Here is a 17047-nt window from a genome sequence, read left to right on the forward strand (position 1 = left end):
ATAATACTTACGGTAAATGCGTTCATTTCTGTTGTTGTTCAGGTGAGACTGTCTTAGACTGTAACAGAATATGAAATAATCCTGGCAGTTTTATTCAGTAATGAACGGAAAGAAAGCTATTGTAACCATGTTTTTCGAAGGAAGTTACTAATTGCTCTCTGATTGATTTCATTTAATATCAATAGTTTCTAACGTTTAAAATAATTTCATTTCACAATAATAAAATTATAACATTGTAGACAAAATTTCTAATCATGTCATTCAAAAAATGTAGAAGGAAGTAATTTAAATAATAAATTAAAGGAAACCAGTCGCTTCAAAATAACATCTATTTGCAATACTATAAGATGAAATGTTGCAGCAGAGAAAATATTTCCTATATCATTTGTAATTTCCTTCGAATATGGTATATAAAGAGTGCAATATGTTTTCATTTTACAGTGTAGTTCGAACAACAGAATCTATATTCAAGGAAAATTAAATTTTAACAAAATGGTAATGCCCTGTATATGTAATCATTACGGGGCAGCGGTTTATGAATTTTCATATTTTATAAATAACTCGTTTTTGCCTTTAAATATGTTATTTATAGTATGGTCTTTATTTTGCCGTAAACAAAATAGCGTGTAAATGAATTTACTCTACCACTCAAATTTGTTTTATGATTTTTCTTCCGAATATTTCATATAGAAATCATTGATTTGAAACAATAATTACACTATTTATTTGCAGCAGCATTTTGTATATCTCTGCAAAGTCACGGAAACACGCCGTGTTACATAATAGAACAACATGCGGGAAATAAGTGCATTTTGCGCTGATTAATTTGTTGTGCTTGTGTTAACCATTAATTTGTTTATTCATATTTTATTTTGTTTTGTTATTTCCATTTAAAATAACATTTAAATATTTTAACTAAAGATGCTTCCTCTTCTTTATTTGTGGTATCGGAAACATGATGTGCATCATTAGGTACGTTTGTTGACTTTTTTGAGCTACAATTACATATTTCTTCATTTTCAAATCTTTAAGTTATTTTTCAAAACGTTTTGGTCATTTGACCATGTTTTCTACAGCATTTTATAGGTTGCCTATCTCTAATTTAAGATCATGAACTTTTGCTACCTAGTAAACATATTCTAATGACTTACACGTGAAAATAGTTTGACTTATGTTGTTTCTCAGTTTGGATATCAAGAGTTTATTTAACACTCCACTATTATTTTTACATTTAAGAGCTTGGGTGATTGCATTGTTATTTTGTAGATCTTTTATATCTTTGTCTTTGTCTTTGTACTTATTACTCTCGTATATTGTAGCGTACTTTAAACCATATTAGAGATACCATAATTGAGTAGAGTGAGGCGAAGTATCTTCTATTCGACTCAGTTGTTTGTTGTGTACCTTTCTGTATGTTCCGAATTGATTTTCAAAACTTTATCCAATTTTAATTAACTACTAATACTACTACTTCTACTTCTTCTTCTTCTTCTTATTCGACTACTACTACTACTACTACTACTAATAATAATAATAATAATAATAATAATAATAATATTAATAATAGTAATAAAATTACTTTAGCTTCTTAATATAATAACTCACAAATTTTTGAGACACGTTTCTTTCTTAAAATTATCATTTTCAGAAATCATTTTAATCAAAGTAGGAACTAAAAGTTTTATTAACGTTCACATTTGCTACTCGGATGATACGTAGCAAATTTAAATTTATTAACGCCCTATCCTAATTCCTAATGAAAGCTGTATTAACTTATACCAGTCACGAATCACAAGTATACACTAGGCTTCTTTTATCAGCGGTGAAATATTGCAAAAGTGTAGTTATCAGTTTAATTATTTTTCTATTTCGATGTTAATCTTATAAGTTATCAGAAAGTTTAAAAATTTGTATGCATGAATTGCTGAAAGCGAATTTTTACTCTTCCATCCTCTGTCTAATTTTAATAATAAAAGGTACAGTATTAAAGAAGATTTAAAGAAAGTATATATTTCCTTATTCACAGATGTCTTCTACTCTCCTTTTTTGCCTCGCCTTGTTCTTCGGAACTTCTTATGGTATGTATTAACTATTTAATAATGTGTTAGCTATACAGTATACTATTGATATATATATATATATAGTACTAGACATTTAGCACCCCTAAAATTACTATCAACTTACAATAGTTCACACTCCGTTATATTAGCTTAATCGTTTGCTTTTCACTACTGCTTATTTAAAACCCCTCTGCTACCACTTGTACTCAGTTCAGACTTTACCACTAGGCTAGTTCCAAAGGCACAATCCTCTTATAAAAGCATGTTGGATAACCATTTAATGATCAACAAGAAATAAATCATGAGTTGAATAATAATAATAAAAATAATTAAAGTAATAAACATATTTTCTTATTGTCTTTTGTAAAATTCTTGTATTTTGTTTCATTTACCATTTTTATGATTTTAATATGAATAAGAAAACATGTAGGCCTAATATTTAAAAACAAACTGGGAAAGAGGATCAAAATAGTTAATTTGTGTTACAATTCTAAGTCAGCTAATGACACTAGATCATGACAGAAAAAGAAAAAAAACTACAACTATATGCCGAGCCTAGCAACTCAAAGAATTAAAATAAGATAAGTAAAGCAACACAATTTTAAAGTATAACATAGTAGTAGATTCTGTTCTCATTCTGTATTTTGCACTCGTTAGAACATTAGGAATATATTTAAATATAGCATACTGACAGTTGGAGCGAAACCTTCTCTAGACAATTTCAAAGATACGTATATAATTTATTTTAAAATAGCGTTGAGTCAGCATATTCTAAGCAGTACTAGCACAAAAGAACAAAGTATGCTTCATTTATATATTAGTGAAATATCTAAAATAAATACAACTGATACTGAACTTTGAAGATTGAAGTATGTGCTCAGCTTAACTTATGTTGCTAAACAAGATTAACGCTAAAAATACTATACTTTACCTGTTCTTTAATTCATTCATATCATTATCATTTTCTTCAGCCGTCCTCCTCAGCAGTGGAGTCAGCAGCCAGAATAACAACCGTATCTCACTCGCTACTATTCCTGTAGTCGGCGCTTATGGTGGCTACGGACTTGGTGCCGGATACGGTCTTGGTGGTTACGGAATTAGTGGCGGATATGGTCTTGGAGGATACGGCCTTGGTGGATACGGTCTTGGAGCTTATGGACGTGGTGGATACGGAGCCTGGGGATATGGTGCACAAGGTCTCCGTGGAATTGGTTATCTTGGTTAAGAGTTTGAAAAATATGTAACGTCTTTTGAATGTAATAAAATAAATGAATGCATCTTAAAATATTAACTTTTAGAAAAGGTTTCTGTTCGATAATTAAAATATGAACCTTATAGTGATGTTTACTACTAGGATATCATATTAAATATATTACTTTGAGTGATTTCTGAAATGGAGAGAAGCATAACAAATATACAAGAGGCATAATGAATATATTATAACATAGCATTCATTGAAATCTTACATCCCATTCTGTACGGTGTGTAGGCAAATGACAGGGAAACTCTCACGCCGAGCCTATGATGGTTTGCTAAATGCCAACTTCTTGGTGGTGCAATAGCACTGAGTACCGTCCCTTTCTAGTTATGTAAAAGACAATATGATAAAGTATTTTGTTTAAGTGTGAACAACAAGAAAGTATTCCTGGCGTGGTAAGACCAATATAATTATAATATATCGTGCTTCACGATGTTAATGTTTTGTTCTTATAACAAAAAAGTCGTTGAAAGAAAAACTGAAATGGGATAATGTAAAGAAGAATATTATAATGCAAACAAATTTTTAGAGGAAAACTCGACTTCACGTCAATTTTGCGATCTAAAATAAATGTAAAAAATATCGCAAGAATTCTGTTCAAATTTAACTCAAATCTGAAACCTTACTTTTGATGCGCTACACAAAGGTCATCAGGTATTCTAATTCTGCCAATGTACTCTTTCTGTATTCTTCTACTTAAAATTTTGCTTCACCTTGGTTATGACTTTACAAGTGAATTACTAAACTTTCTATTTATAAGAGAGTCTCTAATTCTATCTAAATAGCGTATAAATGAACGCAATGAACATTTTGCGTACAATTCTTCATTCATCTACTAAATATCTTTCTCAGATGAAAATTCAGGAAATCATGCCCTCAGTTTATGTCTGTCAGTAAGTAACCGAGAATTATGAACTCATTAATTCACTCTTATTTTTCTAATATTATTAGCAATATATTTGTCTTCTTTCTTTCTTCTTCTTATTGATACGAAGTAGTTTGTTACATTTTTACCACTAGTATCTCCTTTATACAGCTTACAGAACTTTTTTCTCTTTCCTAGAGGTCAGGATCAGTGGGTAACATTATTCAAGACAAGAGTAGGACTACCTTACTTGTTCACTCTTTTCACGTAGTAATTCTTTCTAACGGTATAAATATTCAAGTTTTGACAGGCATCATGCGACTGTTAAAGGTACTTTAAACACAGTTTAAACACTTTACACTGCTAATGTTGGTTTACCTTGAGCGTGTGATTCCAGTCTCCCAGTAAGTTTTCTTCTATATAATTCAAACTTCGTGTAAATACAGTATGCGCATTTAACCACTCTGGTGAGTCTCACAGACTCCAGATAAAATACGTTGCTTTCTAAATTTAAATATTTTCACCAGACGACGCTGATTTCTGCTCTGCCTCACATTTCAACGTGGACTATCATTCTATTAATAGGAACATAAATCAATATCGCTACTTTTTCCAATGTGATGTAGCAGGGATCTGTGATATGAACCATTATCTTTTTATTGAATGTACTAAATGGTAAACTGAGTTTATTTAAAATTTATATAATCGGTTCTTGAATCTTTGAACGTCGATATTCCCTTGTCTAGGCTGTAGTTGAAAGTCAAGAGTTTCTAGACTAAATAGTTCGTGTGACTATTCAAGAGGGCACCTTGCTACATTATAAGTCCTACTCTTGATTTAATTCCATGGTGCATGGTGAATAATAATTGTAGTATTAACGATGATGTATCACGATTTAAGGATATTATTTCTGCAGTTATTAAAGACTTTGTCCCGGTCCGAAAACCTATATCAATTCCCTCCGTGGTTTGATGCAAACACTCGTTTTGGTCTTCAAAATAAACATCGTGCTTGGATGCTGTGGAATGAGTTTCCGAGTTAACACACGTATAGGTCTCTTTCGAACATCAGGCACATTCGAAATATCTCCTCCGTATCAACTATAAGAAATATGTGAAAAATCTATTATGTCCTTTCACCTCTGAGCCGAATTGTTTTTCTTCTTTATTTTTCTATTTTTTTTCTGTTCTATTCTTTGACTCTCATAAATTCCAGGAATCAACAACCCTGTATTTCGTAAAAAATAGAGTACTAGTCGATTCGGGTGCATATATCATTATTACTTCATTAGTGTTCATTACTGCCGCAAATCACATAGTACTCCACAAGTAATGGTTACTTTCTTTTAAAAAAATCATTATCTTCTTTCTAACTTTGTACCACTTGTTTTAAGAAATATCAGTATTGGCCTTTTAACTTCATGCCGACCGGAAGGGCAGATCATCTAGAGCGGAACACAATTTTATTTCCATACATCGTTAGTGCTTGGTTGGTGCACTTTCTGTCGGTAATTCCATCGTTTATGTTCGAGGAATGACTCCAACTCATTAAAATGATATCTAATTGCCTGTTAACTTCATAGCAAAAGGCGTGGCAATCACCTACACCAGACCACAATTTCGAATGCATTTATCGTTACTGCTTCATTAGTGCTCGTTAGTGCCGCAAATCTCATTGTTGGTCTTCCACAAGTAACGCCCACTTTTTAAAACTTCATTACCGGTATTCTAACTTCGTGCCAATAGGCTTGGCAAGCCACTTACAGAGGATGATAATTCTGGTTTCACACATCGTTAATTCTTGGTTAGTGTTCGTTAGTGCAGGAAATTCCATTGTTGTTGCTCCACAAATAACGCAACTTAATAAAATAATATCGCTATTGCTGCAGATTTCTTCGTTAGTGCTTCATATGTAACATCCACTTACTTTTCTTGGAGAGAAATACTAATTTCCTGCTAACTTGATTCCAACATTCCTGACACATCACCTCCGACAGACTACAGTTTTGATTTCTCACATTGTTCGTGCTACATCAGTGCTAATTTTTACGCTAATAATTTATCAGTGCTCTATAGATAATGCATGTTAAAAAGGGCTATTGCCTGCTAACTTATGACAGCAATTTCGAATTCACGCATGGCAGACCTGTTAGAATGAAGGTAGCAGGAAATAATGATTACGTTTTTTAACTACAGAGCATTAACGATGAGACATGCAGCACTAAGTAAGCACTAACGATGGGTGAAATCGAAATTGTTGTGTCCTGTCCTGTTTGCATGAAATTAGGAGGTCATTAATGTTTTTTTTTTAATGCAGCCATAACGATATGATATGCGGCACTAACGAACACTAACAAACCACTAATGACAGAAGTAATCGAAATTCTGGTCTGAAGTAGGTTTGGTCTCTGGTCTGCTGGCATGAGTTAGCAGGCTAATAAGGGTTGCTTCAAAAATGTAGACGTAATTTATGGAGCACAAACGATGGGACATGAGTACTAACGAACACTAGGGATGTAATAACGATGGGTGAAATCGAGATTGTGGTCTGCAGTAATTTCCGTCTGGCTCGCTGACTAGATATTAGGTGGGGAAATGATATCTTTTTAAAACAATATATATCCGTTGTGTTAGGAGCATTAACGATGTAATATGCGGCACTAACCAGCACTAACGAAACACTAACGATATATGACTTCAAAATCGTGGTCTGCTATAGGTGGTCAGCCAGCTTCATAAGACGCACGCATTTAATTAAACTAAAATCTGTATATTTCGAAGCACTGAATTTAATGTTTATGGCACTAACACTGCTCGAACCGGCAATTTCATTTATGGGGTGATTTTGATATGTCGGCCTGTTGGTATGAAGTTAGCAGGCCAATAGCGGCTCTTAAAAATTGACACATTATTTTTGTAGAATTAACGATGAAGTTTGCTGCACTAACGAGCACTAACGAAGCAATAATAATATGTGAAATCGAAATTATGGCCTGCCTTAGGTGGCCTGACAAGTTCATGGACATATTAAGCACCACAAAAATATATTTAACCTTTACTCTAATTTCTCTGAGAAAAGCATAAGTATCTGTTATCACTTTCAGGTTCAATATTAATTAAGAAAATATCACGCAATACTACCCATGCTCCATCACACCTGACAGTGCTACTTTTTTGTAAATTTGGAAAGGGTGGAGTAGAACAAACTTGAAGAAAATCGTATAGACGAGCAAACGCGTATAGTAGCAGTAATTGGTCACTATTTCTTAAGGTAGAGAGAATTATTTCCTGTGTTGAATATGACAATAAAAAATTAAAAGGTTGTAGTGAAAATCGTAACATTTTAAATTATGATTAATTTCAATATAGTACTGTTGGCAAAAGTGATTGTGTTGTCTCGAAGGGGTATTACATACTGCCAATTCAACAAGAAGGAAATTTGTTAGAGTAATGGAAGGAATTGATTAGAGTTGATTGCTCCATATCAGTATCAATGTTTCATAAGCCACGCTCTAATCTTCGACTTGGAATCCGAACCGTTGTTTGAGACTTTAATCCAAAACTTGATACGTCTAATCGGGATCGAATCAGCAACCACGTGCGGGAAGGTCATGTCGGTTAGCCGCTTCATCACGAAATAGCAAAATACAATATTTTCTCTGTCGATAATAAAGTGAGAAAAAAAATACTAAATGTCATTTAGTAGGTCTATACAGGTTATACGTTTTCAATTTCATTCTAATTATTCCTTGGTGATTGAGATGTGACCGGCATAAGCAAAATTATGAATCGAGGGGAGATCAAGACGAATGACAATTTCCAACTCAAGATGAGACAACATAGAGACTGCTATTTGTAAGTCGAGACGAGTCCTATTCTATAGAGTCTAGTTTAGTTTTGAAATGAAATGAAATAAAATTCTTCAATTGAACGTCTCACAATTATACCCTTTAGGTTAAAGTGGGCGACGATTTAACTTATAAATGATGATGGAAGAATTGGTGGAATGAGAAAGTGCGAGGGAACGTTAGCACTACGATAAAACCCACGGACACGATCTCATCCACCACAAATTTAAATTTACTTGGCCGAGGATAGAACCAGGGACACCACTTATCAGATTTAAGCGCTCTACCGCTGAGTCACCGTGTCCCCTAGTCTAGTATAGTCTCAATTACTTCCCTAAGATCATTTTATATTTTTAACTTATAAATTGTTAAAAAAATTTACACTCAATTTTGTTATTAGTTATTAGCATTAGTATAGATTAATGATAGTATAGTGTTGAAAATTATTAAAGAGCAAAACATGGATAATGAAAAACATAATAGTTTTTAAAAACTTTAAAATGAGAACTTTGTGTCCCGCGCTTATGCCGGTTAGGCTAAAGGAGACGGTGATGATGAGAGATGAGTGAAATGGTGGAATGAAGAAAGTGGGAGGAAACGGCAGAACCCCTAGAAAACCCACGAGCACGGTGTTTGTCCACCACAAATTCCACACTGCACGAGCGGGATCGAACCAGGGACCCCTAGCACCGGAGGTGAACGCTCGACCACTGATCCATCGCGCAGTCCATAATAGTTTTAACGTTGATAGATAGACCCTAATACCTCCCTACAAGAAGTTGTTTTCATTTTCAAGGTTTTACTCACAATACTATAGCTTCATTTACTTACCTTTTAAAAGAAAATAATGTTTCTTTTTGAGTAACTAATAAACCCTCCAATAAGTGATTACAACAATACATAACTAATCTATAGAGAATTTCCCAAACACTTTAATAATTCCTTATATAAACTCCTGCCTTCTATATCATACGTTATTAGTATTCTCATAATAGAAGTCTGCACGGGCTCGGGCTGAGCCCGCTAGATTAGGCTGGACCCGACCCATGTGCCGGGTTCGTGCCTTCAAAGCATAGATCACTTCGGGCTCGGGCCTGCAAAGCATAGGTCACATCGGGCTCGGATCGGGCACGGGCCGTAAATTTTTAAATATACAGTACAACCCCTCAAATCCGAATCCCGGAAATCCGAAAACCCGGCAAATCCGAACACGTTCTCAGGAGAAAAAAAAATAACTACAGCTGGAAAATAAAAAAAAATAGATTTAATCACACAAATTTAGTTTTTTAAGGTTTTAACATTTTTAGACAATGTTTATTCTAAATCATTATCTAATTATATTCTTACAAGAAGACAGTTATAGATATGCGACAATCATTTTGGACATGAGTGTACATCCGCCAGTCAAGGTCACTGCCCTTTCGACCACTGGGCCACCCTGTCTAACCTCAGTCATTGTTTTACCACCAATTCAGTGACGAGATAAGTATGTAATATTGTTTCCCGGGTAATCCGAACCCCCCGAAATCCGAACAGGCTTCAGCCCCAATTAGTTCAGATTTGAGGGGTTTTACTGTACAACCATATTTCTCGGGCATTTTCGGGAATAACTTTGTAAATATATGTACTGTACAACCATATATATCGAACCATTCTATCTAGAGAATTTGTAAACCACATTTAAATTTATAACTTGAAACTCCCATACTACAATTCTGATCATCATTATTCATGTGCAATTTAAAGTAAAGGCTAAAACATACTTCGGACTCGAGTCAGGCCTCATATTACAAATTCTCGGGCCGGGCTCGGACTAAATATTCCGGCCCGTGCAGAGCTCTTCTCTATAAATCACAGTTAGGCAACTATTTAAACTCCATTAGGTGTGATATTATTTTAGTAAGTTCTGGGATTCAATAACAATAAGTGCAATATAAATATTACTTTAATTTTATTTCCTTAGAATACATATACGATGATGTTTAAAATACTTAACCAAGATATCCGTAACCTCCAACTCCAGCGTGAAGATTACCACCAACTCTTCTCACAATGGCATTGAAACCGTTGATGTCATCGGCTCCATATGTAACAATTCTTCGGCTGCCATCAGGTTCAATTAGACTGTATTGTCCTTTTACAACTGGACCATCACGAACTTCGGTCTGTTGCTTGTTGTCTCCAGTAAGGGCATCACTCACAGCATAACCAAACTGGTATCGTGGGTAGGCCTTAATGGTAAATAGTTTATTTATTATATAAAATACTGTATCGTTTTGTCATTGAAATAATTAGTAATTTATTTCTCTCTCATAAATTCCTACTAGAGACCGGATGTTAGGAAAAATGTATATTTAAAAAAAATTAAAGATGCGATATAAAACATCGCTTTAAAATTTACATTGGGAGTTACAGTTTCAATTTAAGCCAATTGCATTTTGCATATTTCGCCCATTCCTGCCTAATTGCTTTAGTACCTACTATTGTCTATTCTATGCGTTTTCTTCAAAATAAGACGTTATAGGGGAAAATACAAAATGTAGTATTTCAAGAAGGAATCTGCCTCTTCGGAGAAACATAATTGTTGATTGTAATGATAAGATGTCATAAAACGTTACTGTTATTTGTACTGGTAAAGTGCTGTAAAACTTTGGACTGGTATGTGTACTGATAACTGTATAAAATTTGGACATGGAATACATATCAAGCTTCGTTTTTCTATATATAGTAAAAGAAGATATTAATAATCAGCTATGTTTCTAAATTCTCTCAACATTATCTATGACTCGAGTTTACTTTTTTATTTTATTGAGTATTTGGGTTTATTATTTCGAGTTTCATTTTAGAGCCTATTTCACTACGTATCGTTTAAATGTTAAACTATGTTTTCCCAGCGTTTAATGCCTAAAGATCTGGCGTCTATTTTTTACACACTTCCGATATAACTAAAAGTGAAAATTTATCTATATAGTACTGTGGTGTTTGCTAAATATTATCTGATTATATAGAAGAAAAACGGTATTTTTTTTTGCATTTTTAGTTTTAAAATAAGACCTGCAAGGTATCAGAACAGGCCCGTATCCACGGGGGGGAGGGGGGCAAGAGGGGGCCGGGCCTCACCTAAATTTTGGCTGGCCCCCATAAAATTTCAAGGTAGACTTGAAAATGAACTATAATATCGTGATGAAGCATAATATGATTGGGTCGGGCCCCCCTAACTTCTACCGGGCTCCCCCTAAAGTTTTGGGCTGGCTACGGGCCTGTATCAGAAATCTTGAAATACGGGATAAGAAGATTTAAAAGTAGCGTATCCGTCATACCAAGGATAGGGTCACTAAATGCATTGCTCTTTAGCAAAATAATATTGTAGATATATTCATTTATTTTCTTATATTATATCCGCTTCATAGAAAAATATTACAGTATAGCGAGAGACACTTTATGATATGATTGGGAGGAGTCAACGTAAATTTTATCGTCGTTATTACGTTATTCGCTCTATTAAATCCGTACTTGTGTTTCAGAGTTTAGTTTTCGTAGTTTCAGAACTTATTTAGTTTCATAGTATGAAAAATACTCGATTGTTTCCACTGACGGTACGTATATATACTAGTTATTTTCGACTGGAGTGTCTTCAGAAGAAAATAAAGCTTTCATCTTAGAGATAAAACATTGATTACAAAATGTATAATGGACCGAGATTCTCAACTATGAAAGTTCGTAGTATTGTAACGAAACGACGTTTCCACTAATTTCAGCAACTACGCAATCCTTTCTTGAGAGCAGTAATCCAAAATATCAACTTCTAATACGTTCGTCATCACTAGAAATATCGCATTTTTAAAATGCTTCCTGATAAGCACTTAGCTGAAATTTAGGACTGTCCACCTACAATTCGTATACTCTACAAATAGACACTACTGTAATGCAGTGCGCCAAAGACTAAACACCTTTAAGACTACCGTATAAATCACATTTGTTTTCTATTTGATATTTACCTTGAAATGAGTAGACACGATAATATTGCTTGATATTTAATTCGGAAAAAAAGTATTTTCCGCCCCTTGTATCTCAAACTTATGTTCTAACATGGAGGCAATGTAAGTTGTATTCTTATTTCGGTATTACTCATCAACAAATTTTCTATCATTTATAAAAAAAAACTAACCAACTTGAACAAATAACTCACAACTTGCCAATTTGGTAAATTCAATTGCTGAAAATGATTGCTGACAATGGATTCAGCATCAAAGAAACAGAGAAAAAAAGGTGTTTAGTGATAGACCGTATGCATGGTGCAAGATAAATGAGGGCAAAGTGAGAATACAGAACGTAGAAAATGTCTAGAAGTGTCATGTTATTTTTGAAATGAGTTGCGGGATTGATGCCAAATGTTGCATTTGAGGAATTGATGTAGAGCTCCACTGAATAGGCATAATGTGAACAGTGTTTTAACTGCCAATTGTATGTAACTGTTTGTGAGAAGAGTCACCAGTGTTACAACCACCAAGTTTTGTTAGAGGGAATCAGTAATATATTAGAAATTTGAATGGGTTAGGTATCTTTGTGCAAGGTTCCACGCCAGCATTTATCCTACATAAATACTTCTCATTCTGTTACACGCTGTAAACATCTCTTCTTGATGTTCCATGATTCGATTCCATCTCTTTCTACCCTTCGTGTATATGTGCCCATGGACATTAATACAGGGTATCTTGTTCCTTAGTAACTTCACCATTATGACAGTATTGATACATTGCCATAGCGTGGAACGCCTATTGTTACAGAGGGCTCAAACTATATTGGAAAATATTGATTTCAATAGACGGTGTGCGTCAAGAGCCATATGTCATATTACTCCTTTCGCGTATATTGTTCTTGCGCTAAGTCCAACATGACAGTTTTTCAGATGACCCCATAATTCACATTACTCCTATTCGGTGGAGCTCTACATACATACCATACATACTTCATATTCAACATTTGACTTCAATCCCTCTACTCGTTTCAAAATTAACATGGCATACCTAGACATTTTCTACGCTTTATTTTCGCACTTTGTCCTCATTTATCTTCCACCATGTGTCCGGTCTGCTGCTAAACACCCTCTTTGTATCTGTTTCTTTTGGTGCTGAATCAAGTGCTAGCAATCATTTTCAGCAACTGAATTGATAAAACCAGAATACTTCCTTGTGATTCATGGTTACATTATTATATTACGTGCATTTTCACGGAATACGTGGATTTGATTATACTCAGAAGCTTATGTGGTTCTGATCTTAGTGCTTAACTGTATATCCTAGTTCCATGTCTCATATACCATTTGCGCTGAGTCGCACGCACAATTCCCAATCAAATAACTGATTATTTTCAAAGTATTGTCAAAGAATCACTGACTACTTTCTTAAATAATTATATCTTTATATTTAATACTCAGACAACTAAGTTACATCAAATATTCAAATGTGTTTCAATAAACGATATATATAATGAAGAAACAATACTAATAAAAACGAAATCTCCCGAATTAAATTGACTTCAAATTAAGTGTAAAGTTGTTGTAAACAATGTCTGAAAGTTTAAAATGGTCAACGTACATCAATCTATAACAATAATATATCATAAAACTTCTAATACAAATTGTAATTGTAAATTATTATTGTACTTACGTAATAATCAAGTCCTCCTCCAATTCCGCCAAGGACACCAACTGCATAAGCAGACGATGCAAGAGCAATGAGAGCGAAGATGATCTTGAAAAGAATAAAATAATATTCTGACTAAATATTGAATTAAGATAACATATCCCAATTATATGTGCAAGAAGTATTTAGTTACTACAGAGCATAGTTTTGCTACAAAATTCATCTTCGTTCAAAATTAGCACTATGAACACTATATATAGTTGCACGCGTATGGTTTACTCGTTCCTGTAAAAATCTTTTCTAACTGAGGTGATTATAAATTAGAATTCAGGCGTGACTATTAATGTGTGTTGAGATATTGCTCAAATTGTTTACAGGTAATTTCTAAGCCAAGCTAGATAATAATGCCCTTTCATGTTTTGTAGGAAGTAATCAAAAATTAGGTTACGGACACCATTGAATAGCACTACTGTCACTTTTCGTTTGATATATTTTTCATTTGATATATTGCAGGTTTCTAACTGATCATATGTGCTTTCCAAGAGTTACCGCATACCAAGAAACATAACAACAACAATATGTCAATGCGGCTGAACTAAGTGTTGGCGAACTAAAATTCATCCCACAATAGAATGCATTTACCATCAACATGCATCGGAAAACGTCCGACTTTTAGGGGAGGGACAGTGTAGACAACACTACCCTAAGAGGTTGAAATATCTGTGTGCATTACATGAACCGGTAGTGAATCGAAAATACCTTGGTCATAAAACAACGAAGTGGAGTTGGAGTTGGCACCATGGCGTTGTGTTAATGCTTCATAGGAACTTATCAGCAGTTTCGACGGCATATATACAGCAGGATATATACATAGGCCCCTATCTTGTAACATGAATTAGATTGTAATTGTCGGCACTTGTTGCAAAAGATGAGTAATTAAGTCACTTGTAGCGCAGTTGCAAATCGGTTATGAGTGACAAAGGCGGCGGGAACTGACATTTAGAATTTCCTTACAGTCACAATCACTGTTCACTGATGTGAATTTGCAGTGACCTTTGCAGGCTTCATCACATTGGAAAATGTCCCTCTCGATACAAATAACACACTTGCAACTTTGGCCACACTTGCATCACATAACGTGATAATTTATCATATTTAAGTCCCAAAATTGTCTGTTTCTTACGAGAAAGTTCTTCTTAAAGTACCGTTCTGCTGATTCTCACATAGTATGAACTTTTCCACACACCACTATTTTGTAAAATTCTGTTGTTAAACAGCGTGGGAACCGTGGCAACCAAGATGTGGAACGTGTTTCAAACTCAAGTATTTTTCGTTAAATTAATAGATATCTGTGTATAACATTGCAGCTGATATTCTGGAACGTCAACCTACGGGAAAACTATCGAAAAGATTAAAATCAATCTTGGAATCGGGTTATCACCCACCACGAAGCGAACTTTCGTTATGGCACATTGGAGTTAATCTTAGGATGCGGGAAATTAAGTATAAAGTTCAGTAAAAAGCATGAAACGCAACGTATAATCACCTTATTAAAAGCAAATTGAAACATTATTTTGTTTTTCTGAAAATTCCTCTTTTTTTTTCTTTGGGAAATGGGCTGTTAAACTTTTCATCTCTTTCTTTATTTTTTCTATATTGAATTCGATGTGATTCGCTGTATTTTCGCGCAACAATTAAGAACGGCTGAACAAATCAAAACGAGTTTCTGAACATATTTAGTACAAACGTAGCTTTCTTTATCATGTTACAGTGATTAAATTGGACATTTCAAAAAGTGAAGGTAGCATTTTTTTTTTCAGGACATAAAATATAATATTTATCGACTGTTTCAACTTCGACCAGATGATTAAACCCAGTATATGAATTATACTGGGTAAATCAGTATATATTTATATTAGAAATATGTTTTTGTTTGGATTATGTCATCCTGCATTGATTGAAAAAGAAAATCCTAAGGGTTAAGCAACCTTCCAATTTTATGCTAAAGTACTATATTTTATGGAATTTATCGTTACTCTTTAATTAAATCTTGAGTGATGAAACGAAGTTCACGGTTTTCAGTTCAAAGAATAGACATTAATGTATTTTTAAACTTAAAATGCATCTCATGCATGATGTGAATTTTGACTTCCAATGACTTGAAATGCTACAAGTAGAAAGAATTGAATTAAGTTAAAAAATTGATTACAATAAACCGTAAAAATGAATTACTTTACACACTGTTAGGATTTTTAGTTAACGCTTGGTTAATAGAGCAATCAGATATATATTTTGCATCTTATATTTCTGATAAATATATGAATTCATAAACAAGTACATATTATGATCATCATTTCAGTAAATGCTGATTTTTTCATAATAAAATTATGCAATGCTAGCATGAAATAATTTAATAATACTTACGGTAAATGCGTTCATTTATGTTGTTGTTCAGATGAGATTGTCTTAAACTATAATTGAACAGAAATAATTCTGGCAGATTTATTCAGTAATGAACGGAAAGAAAGCTGCTAAAAGTGTGTTTTGTACAAGGAAGTGATTAATTTCTTTCCGTTTGATTTCATTTGATGTCAAAAGTTTCTAAAATTTAAAATATTTTCATTCAACAATAATACGATTATAACCTTCTAGGCACGATTTCTGATTATGTCATTCTAAAACCGTATAAGAGTAATTAAAATAATTAATTAAAGGAACCAAATGTCTTCAAAATAATACAACCCTATTTGATACACTATAAGAGAAAATATTGCAGCAGAGAAAATATTTCTTATATCCTTTGTAGTTTCCTTAGATTATGGTATATAAAGAGAGGCCAAAATATTTTAGTTTTACAGTGCAGTTCGATCAACAGAAACTGTCTTCAAGGAAAATTAAACATTAACAAAATGACAACGTACTGTATATGTAATCATTAGAGGATAGCTTTCGATCAATTTTCATGCTTTATAAATAACTTCTTGCTTTTAAATTTGTTATTTATTCGATGCTTCTTATGTTGCTGAAAAGAGAGAGTGTATAGGAATTAACCTTCCCCCAAAATTTGTCCTGATTTTGACTTTCCAATATTTCATATAGAAATTGTTATTTCGACTAATAATTACAGAATTTACTTATAGATATTAATTCTATATCTCTGTAGAGTCACGGAAGCACATCATTCTACATAGTAGTCCAAGATTAGTGATGAGTAAATTCCCTGGAAGATATTTTTCGGGAAAATTCCGGTGGAGATTCCCAAAAATGGGAATTTTCCGATAATTTATGTACAATCACAAAGAAAATTGCTTTCTATTACTATATTATGATTTCAAAGATACATTCGTTTTTATATCACAGTATGTTATTACT

The 17047-nt window shown here is 33.5% G+C and overlaps 1 pseudogene; it reads right to left on the bottom strand.

Annotated features, from left to right (window-relative positions):
- Window positions 1-10021: 10021 nt before the first annotated feature.
- Window positions 10022-14476, bottom strand: LOC145685562 (cuticle protein 8 pseudogene; annotated as a pseudogene).
- Window positions 14477-17047: the final 2571 nt, after the last annotated feature.

The sequence above is a fragment of the Thermobia domestica genome, chromosome 5, assembly GCF_964235325.1.
Source record: "Thermobia domestica chromosome 5, izTheDome1.hap1.1, whole genome shotgun sequence".
NCBI lineage: Eukaryota > Metazoa > Arthropoda > Insecta > Zygentoma > Lepismatidae > Thermobia > Thermobia domestica.